Here is a 9,521-nt window from a genome sequence, read left to right as displayed (position 1 = left end):
TATATTCCCAGTGATCAGAGGATCAGTGATTTACATTTAGAAGTAGCCATAGAGAAAATGTAGTCCAACTCTGTCATTTTACACATGGAAAACCTAGGTCAAAAACCATTTAACTGAGTGGCTCAAAGTCATGCAAGTACAAAGTGGCTCATCTGGAATTGAAGCTAAATTCTTTAAGCTTAAATCTAGTCCTCTCTACACTATACCATGCTGTCCCATAATGATCCCACACTGAGGAATAGGAGTCATGCTTGACCAAAGTACTCAAAGAATTAAAGCTGAAGGATCTGTTATTGTTCTTCAGTCATTTCAGTCACGTCTGACTCTTCATGACCCCATTTAGGGTTTTCTTGTCAAAGATACTAAAGTGGTTTGCCATTTGCTTCTCCAGATCATTTTACAAATGAGAAAACTAAGGCAAACAGGGTTAAGGAACTTCCCCAGGATAAATCACTCAAAAATTAAAGAAGAGGTGCTTGGTGGGTATGAGTAAGCTGTATATAGCATATTACTTCTGAAGAATTGAATAGAAGAAGTATCAACAGAGAAACATAATTGGAAAAGTAACCAAGATGATCAGATAGCAACAAGAAAATATATGTGATGAGCAGCCTGAATGCTTTATTGGCATGTATGCTGTGTTAAAAGCTAAAGGAATATCTGCTGTGATGGACTGATGTGAGAAAAAGAATTGTATGGTATGAAAAAGCATTCATGGGCTGCAAATCGCATTATTGGAGTAAGTTATCTCCATCAGTGAAGTCACAGATACATTAAAGTATCAAAGTGGTCTTTTTTGGATTATTCATATCATTAATCCACATAAAATTTTTATTCTGTACATTCTAGTATGTTGTATGAATTTATCTACTTTCATACCTGCCATATGTTACTCTAGTTTTTCCAATAGTTTGTAATGAAGAATGAAGGTAGGATCAGCCTATTAAGGAGTACCCTGGCAAGAATCTTTCCAGCAACGATTAAGAGAGACACCCCCCATCCCCACCATGATCATCACAGGACAATCTATTTCCTTTACCTTTATAGAGATGGACAATGGAGGCATCCTTGTCCTGGGGGATAGCCTCTTCTTACCATATAACTTGAAAAATTTCAGTCAGCTTTTGTTTGAGCATGGGACCCCCTACCTTGTAAATCACAGCTGGAATAGAATCAGCCTGAGGTGCTTTGCCACATGAAAGGAGTCTAATGGCATTCAAAACCTTTTCTTTATTTGGAACTTCAACTAGGGAGGGATTGACTTCAATTTGAGGTAAACAGTCAATGGCTTCAGCATTGATTGATGATGGTCTGTTGTGAACACAACAGAAGTGTTTAGTCTATCTCTCTAGGACTAGATCCTTATCACTAATGAATGTGACTCCATCAGCACTAAGTAGTTGAGATGCTTTATGGTCTTTGGACCATAAATAGCCTTCAGGGAGTAATGAAAGTGTTTTGAATTATTACTATCAGTATAAAACTGAATTTCATCAGGGGAAAGGAAGAAATAAAAGCATAAACAGGGGGAAATAGGATGGAGAAAAAGACACAGATAGAAATCATAACTGTGAATGTGAACGGGATGAACTCTCCCATAAAACAGAAGCCGATAGCAGAATGGATTAAAAACTATAATCCTACAATATGCTGTTTACAAGAAACACATTTGAAACAGGGGGATACACACAGGGTAAAGGTAAAAGGCTTGTGTAAAATATATTGACCCTCAGCTAAAGTAAAAAAAGCAGGTGTAGCAATCCCAATCTCAGATAAAGCAAAAGTAAAGACGGATTTAATTAAAAGAGATAAGGAAGGACATTATATCCTGCTAAAAGGCACCAAAAACAATGAAGAAATATCATTGTTCAACATATATGCACCAAGTGGTTAGGCATACAAATTCTTAGAGGAGAGGTTAAGGGAGTTACAGGAAGAAATAGACAGCAAAATTATAATATTGGGAAACCTCAACCTCCCCGTTTTCTGAACTTGATAAATCTAACCTCAAAATAAATGAGAAAGAAGTTAAAGAGGTAAACAGAATTTTAGAAAAGGCAGATATGATAGACCTCTGGAGAAATCTGAATGGGGATCAAAAGGAATATACTTACTTCTCAGCAGTATATGTCACATACTCAAAAACTGACTGTGTACGCGGGCATAAAAAGCTCACAATCCAGTGTAGAAAGGCAGAAGTAATCAAAGCACTCTTCTCAGATCATGATGCAATAAGAATTATTTGTAACAAAGAACCATGGAAAAATAAATTAAAAATTAATTGGAAACTAAATAATCTAATTCTAAAGAATGAGTGGGCCAAAGAACAAATCAGAGAAATGATTAATAACTTCATTCAAGAGAATGAAAATAATGAAACAACATACCAAAACCTATGGGATGCAGCAAAAGCAGTCCTTAGGGGAAGTTTTATATCCATAAATGATTACATAAATAAAATAGGGGAAAAGGAGATCAGTGATCTAGGCATACAGCTGAAAAAGCGAGAAAAAGAGCAAATTGAAAATCCCCAATTAAATACCAAATTAGAAATACAGGAAATCAAAGAAGAGATTAATAAAATTGAAACCAAGAAAGCTATTGAATTAATAAATAAAACAAAGAGCTGGTTTTATGAAAAAACCAATAAAATTGATAAACCTTTGGTCAATTTGATTAAAAAAAGAAGAAAATCAAATTACCAGTATCAAAAATGAAAAGGGGGAGGTCACCTCTAATGAAGAGGAAATCAAAACAATAATTAGGAATTATTTTGCCCAATTGTATGCCCATAAATTTGACAACCTTAGAGATATGGATGAATATCTACAAAAACATAAACTGCCCAGGTTAACAGAAAAGAAAGTAAAATTTCTAAATAACCCCATCTCAGAAAAAGAAATTGAGCATGCCATCAATGAACTCCCTAGGAAAAAATCTCCAGGGCCAGATAGTTTACATGTGAATTCTATCAAACATTTAAAGAACAACTAATTCCAATACTTTGTAGACTATTTGGGAAAATAGGTGAAGAAGGAGTCCTACCAAATTCTTTTTATGACACAAATATGGTACTAATACCCAAACCAGGTAGAGTCAAAACAGAGAAAGAAAATTATAGACCAATTTCTCTAATGAATATTGATGCAAAAATTCTAAATAAAATATTAGCAAAAAGATTGCAGCAACTTATCACAAGAATAATACACTATGACCAGGTAGGATTTATTCCAGGAATGCAAGGCTGGTTCAATATTAGGAAAACTATTAGCATAATTGACCCTATCAACAACAAAACTAGCAGAAACCATATGATCATCTCAATAGATGCAGAAAAAGCCTTTGACAAAATACAACACCCATTCCTATTAAAAACACTAGAAGGCATAGGAATAAATGGAACCTTCCTTAAAATTATAAATAGCATCTACCTAAAACCATCAACAAGCATTATTTGTAATGGGGATAAGCTAGATGCATTCCCAATAAGATCAGGGGTGAAACAAGGATGTCCATTATTCAATTTGGTACTAGAAACGTTAGCTGTAGCAATAAGAGAAGAAAAAGAAGTTGAAGGAATTAGAATAGGAAAAGAAGAAACTAAATTATCACTTTTTGCAGATGATATGATGATTTATTTAGAGAATCCTAGAGAATCAAGTAAAAAACTACTTGAAATAATAAACAACTTTAGCAAAGTTGCAGGATACAAAATAAACCCACATAAATCCTCAGCATTCCTATTCATTACTGACAAAGCCCAAAAGCAAGAGATAGAAAGAGAAATTCCATTCAAAGTTACTGTAGACACTATAAAATATTTGGGAGTCTATTTGCCAAGACAAACCCAGGGCCTATATGAACATAACTATGAAACACTTTTCACGTGAATAAAGTCAGATCTTAATAAATGGAAAAATATCATTTGCTCATGGTTAGGCCGAGCTAATATAATAAAAATGAGAATTTTACCTAAATTAATCTATCTATTCAGTGCCATACCACTTGAACTACCAAAAAATTATTTTACCGAGCTGGACAAAATAATAACAAAATTCATCTGGAAAAACAAGAGGTCTAGAATATCTAGGGTATTAATAAAAGAAATACTAGGGAAGGTGGCCTAGCCATACCAGATATTAAACTGTACAACAGAGCAGCAGTCATCAAAACTACCTGGTACTGGCTAAGAAACAGAGGTGTAGATCAGTGGAATAGGATAGGAATACAAGATGGAGAATTCAACAACTATAACAATCTACTCTTTGATAAACCCAAAGAATCCAGCTTCTGGGCTAATAATTCACTATTTCACAAAAACTGTCGGGAAAATTGGAAAATGGTGGGGCAGAAATTGGGCGTAGATCAATATCTTACACCATATACCAAAATAAAGTCAAAATGGGTTAATGACTTAGGAGTAAAGGCTGACACTATAAGTAATTTGGGAGAGAAAGGAATAGTTTACTTATCAGATTTATGGAAAAGAAAAGAATTCATGACCCAACAAGAGATAGTGAGCATTACAAAATGCGAAATGGATAATTTTGATTATGTTAAATTGAAAGGTTTTTGTACAAAAAAAGGCAATGCAACAAAAATTAGGAGGGAAGCAGAAAATTGGGAGAATATCTTTACAACTAGTATTTCTGATAAAGGCCTCATTTCTAAAATATACAGGGAACTGAGCCAAACATATAGGAATACAAGTCATTCCCTAATTGAGAAATGGTCAAAGGATATGAACAGGCAGTTTTCAGAGGAAGAAATTAAAGCTATCTATAGGCACATGAAAAAATGCTCTAAATCACTACTGATTAGAGAAATGCAAATCAAAACAACTCTTAGATACCACATCTGTCCTGTCAGATTGGCTAAAATAACAAAACAAGAAAATGATAAATGCTGGAGAGGATGTGGGAAAATTGGAACATTGTTACATTGCTGGTGGAGTTGTGAGATGATCCAGCCATTTTGGAGAGTAATTTGGAACTACGCCCAAAGGGCCATAAAAATGTCCATACCCTTTGTCCCAGCAATACCACTTCTAGGGTTGTATCCCAAAGAAATCACACAAGCAGGAAAAGGACCCATATGTACAAAAATATTTATAGTGGCTCTTTTTGTGGTAGGCAAGAATTGGAAATCAAAGGGATGCCCATCAATTGGGGAATGGCTGAACAAGCTGTGGTATATGAAGGTAATGGAATACTATTGTGCCATAAGAAACGGGGATGATACGGACTTCATAACAACCTGGAAAAACCCACATGACATAATGCTGAGTGAGCGGAGCAGAGCCAGTAGAACATTATACACAACCACAGATATATGGATTCCATGAGGACCAACCCTGACAGACTTCGCTCTTCTCAGCAACACAAGGTACAAAGACAACTCCGAAGGACTCACAATGGAGCATGCTATCTACATCCAGAGAAAGAACTATGAAGTTCGAATGCAGATTGAGGCACACTTCATGCTCGCCTTTTTTTCTTCTCTTTTGTTTTTGTTTTTGGGTTTTTTTTGGTTCTGTTTCTTCTTCCTCATGATTCATTCCACTGGTCATAATTCTTCTCCACAACTTGACTAGTGTATAAATTAATTCAACGCAAAGTTATATGTGGTAGTTATATGAGATTCCATGCCATCATAGGGAGGGAGGGGGGAGGGAGGGGAGAAAATTTGGAACTCAAAATTATGTAGAACCATGTTGTAAACTAAAAATAAAATTAAAAAGAAAAGAATAAAGGGATCTTTCTTTAATAGGATAAGTAGTATATCTAATACTAGAAAGTAGTATTATATGTAATGGTGACAAATTAGAGGTCTTTCCAATAACATCAAGAGTAAAGAAAGGATATACATTATTACCACTGCTATTTTATATAGAGTAAATATATTAGCTGTATCAATAATATAAAAGAAAGAAATTAAAAGAATTACCATGGGAAAACAGGAAACAAAATTATTTCTGTTTGCAGAAGATATAATATTTTTCTTTTAAAAATCTCTAGAGATAGAGAGGATTCTGGGAAGATAGTAGAGTAGGTCAGAAAATTCCAAGCTCTTAAGATTTCCACCACAAGGGGGGGCGGAGCCAAGATGTCTGCTGGAAAGCAGGGACTAGTGTGAGCTCCCCGGCAAGTCCTTCCAAAAACCTATAAAAAATGGGTCTGAACCAATTCTAGAACTGCAGAACCCACAGTATAGCAGAGGGAAGCAGGGCTCCAGCCTAGGACAGCCTGGATGGTTGCTGGGTGAGGTCTATCACGCATGGATCTGGGAGCGGAGCAGAGCCCAGCGTGGGATGCATGGACAAACCAGACCAGGAGCCGGGCGGAGCAGGCTCTATCACCCTGAATCAGTGAGCTGTGGCAGTTGCCAGTCTTCTCAACCCACAAACACCAAAGACAACAGAGAAGAACTGCATAATCCACAAAATATCAGAGGGAAGCAGGGCTCTAGCCCAGGACAGCCTGGATGGTCTCTGATTACGGTCTATCCCACATGGAGCTGGAAGCGGAGCAGAGCTGAGCAGAGCCCAGTGTGGGCTGCGAAGACCAACCAGACCAGGAGCAGGGCAGATCGGGCCCTAGCGCCCTGAATCAGTGAGCTGCAGCAGTTACCAGACTTCTTAACCCACAAACACCAAAGACAACAGGGAAGGTTAGTGGGAAAAGCTGCTGGGGATAGGGTGATAGAGTTTGCGGTTCAGCCACCACCCCAGGGGCAGCAGAGGTGGGGCAGTTATAGAACTACAGCTGCAGTTGCTTCTGGCCCCAGGCCCACCTGGTGGGAGGAATTAAGTGGTGGATAGAGCAGGAGTGCAGAGCCTACTGAAGATCTGAGTCCAGTCAGGGTTGGGGGTTCTTGGGGAAGGAGGAGTGCTGGTGTGGGATAGCTGGCTGTAATAGCTCTGAAATCAACGGCACACCCCCTGAAGCCTGGAACAAAGTACTCTTTACAAGCAATCATACCCCGCTGAAAAACTCAAGGGTCAAGTAAGTTGGCTGCGAACATGGCCAGGCAGTGAAAATGCACCCAGATTCAGTCTCAGACTTTGGAATCTTTCTTTGGTGACAAAGAAGACCAAACCATACAGCCAGAAGAAGTCAACAAAGTCAAAGAGCCTACAACAAAAGACTCCAAGAAAAACATGAAATGGTCTCAGGCCATGGAAGAGCTGAAAAAGGAGTTGGAAAAGCAAGTTAGACAAGTAGAGGAAAAACTGGGAAGAGAAATGAGAATGATGCGAGAAAACCATGAAAAACAAGTCAATGACTTGCTAAATTAGACCCCCAAAATACTGAAAAATATACTGAAGAAAACAACACCTTAAAAAATAGACTAACTCAAATGACAAAAGAGCTCCAAAAAGCCAATGAGGAGAAGAATGCCTTGAAAGGCAGAATTAGCCAAATGGAAAAGGAGGTCCAAAAGACCACTGAAGAAAATACTACCTTAAAGATTAGATTGGAGCAAGTGGAATCTGGTGACTTTATGAGAAATCAAGATATTATAAAACAGAACCAAAGGAATGAAAAAGTGGAAGATAATGTCAAATATCTCACTGGAAAAACCACTGACCTGGAAAATAGATCCAGGAGAGATAATTTAAAAATTATTGGAATACTTGAAAGCCATGATCAAAAAAGAGCCTAGATATAATTTTTCAAGAAATTATCAGGGAGAGCTGCCCTGATATTCTAGAGCCACAGGGCAAAATAGAAATTGAAAGAATCTACCAATTGCCCCCTCAAATGGATCCCAAAAAGAAATCTCTTAGGAATATTGTCGCCAAATTCCAGAGATCCCAGATCAAGGAGAAAACATTGCAAGCAGCCAGAAAGAAACAATTTCAGTATTGTGGAAACATAATCAGAATAATCCAAGATCTAGCAGCTTCTGCATTAAGAGATCGAAGGGCTTGGAATACGATATTCTGGAAGTCAGTGGAGCTAGGATTAAAACCAAGAATCACCTACCCAGCAAAACTGAGTATCATGCTCCAAGGCAAAATATGGATTTTCAATAAAACAGAGGACTTTCAAGCTTTCTCAGTGAAAAGACAAGAGCTGAATAGAAAATTTGCCTTTCAAACACAAGAATCAAGAGAAGCATGAAGAGGTAATCAAGAAAAAGAACAAGAAAAAGAAATTGCAAGGGACTTACTAAAGTTGAACTGTTTTATTTACATTCCTACATGGAAAGATGATGTGTATGATTAATGAGACCTCAGTATTAGGGTAGCTGAAGGGAATATGCATATATATATATACATATATATATGTATATATGTATGTATGTATATATATATATACATATGTGTGTATGCATATATGTAAATATATATATATATATATATATATATATATATAGAGAGAGAGAGAGAGAGAGAGAGAGAGAGAGAGAGGCAGGGGGGCACAGGGTGAGTTGAAGATGAAGGGATGATATCTAAAAGAATAAAATCAAATGAAGGGATGAGAGAGGAATATATTGAGAGAGGGAGAAAGGGAGAGATAGAATGGGGTAAATTATATCACATAAGAGTGGTAAGAAAAAGCAGTTCTGTAGGAAGGGAAGAGGGGGCAGGTGAGGGGGAATGAGTGAATCTTGCTCTGACCTGAGGAGGGAATACCATACATACTTAATTGGGTATCTTACCCCACAGGAAAGAAGGAGGAAGAACATAAAAAAGGGGGGATGATAGAAGGGAGGGCAGATGGGGGAGGAGGTAATCAAAAACAAACACTTTCAAAAAGGGACAGGGTCAAGGGAGAAAATTGGATAAAGGGGGATAGGTTAGGAAGGAGCAAAATATGGTTAGTCTTTCACAACATGAGTATTGTGGAATGGTTTTACATAATGATACGCATGTGGTCTATGTTGAATTGCTTGACTTCTTAGGGAGAGTGGGTGGGAAGGGAAGAGGGGAAAGAATTTGGAACTCAAAGTTTTAAAAACAGATGTTCAAAAACAAAAAAAAATATTTTGCATGCAACTAGAAAATAAGATACAAGGGCAATGGGGTGTAGAAATTTACCTTGCCCTATAAGAAAGAAAGGGAAAAGGGGATGGGAGGGGAGAGGGTGACAGAAGGGAGGGCTGACTGGGGAACAGGGCAACCAGACTATATGCCATCTTGGAGTGGGGGGGAGGGTAGAAAAGGGGGAGAAAATTTGTAATTCAAACTCTTGTGAAAATAAATGCTGAAAACTAAATATATTAAATAAAAAAATAAAATAAAAAGATTTCCACCACAAAAGAGATGGAATAGGATCTCAGGGTGAATATTGAGCAGTAAATACAAATAAGAGTCAGTGTAGAACAGGAGTCCTCTTGGGATAATTGGAAAAGATTCATAGAAACGTCCCAGCAGAGGTTTGGTCCATGTGAAGAATAAGCACTTCCAAGGTCTGCTTAAACCACAAGAGGCAAGCCCTGTGGCTAGCTGTATTGGGAGGCTGCCAGGGCTGCAAGAACTTATACCTCCAGGGCAGAGAAAGGTGTTGGACATC

This window comes from Trichosurus vulpecula, chromosome 2 (genome assembly GCF_011100635.1).
Source record: "Trichosurus vulpecula isolate mTriVul1 chromosome 2, mTriVul1.pri, whole genome shotgun sequence".
NCBI classification, from domain to species: Eukaryota; Metazoa; Chordata; class Mammalia; order Diprotodontia; family Phalangeridae; genus Trichosurus; species Trichosurus vulpecula.
This window is presented reverse-complemented; position numbering follows the sequence as displayed.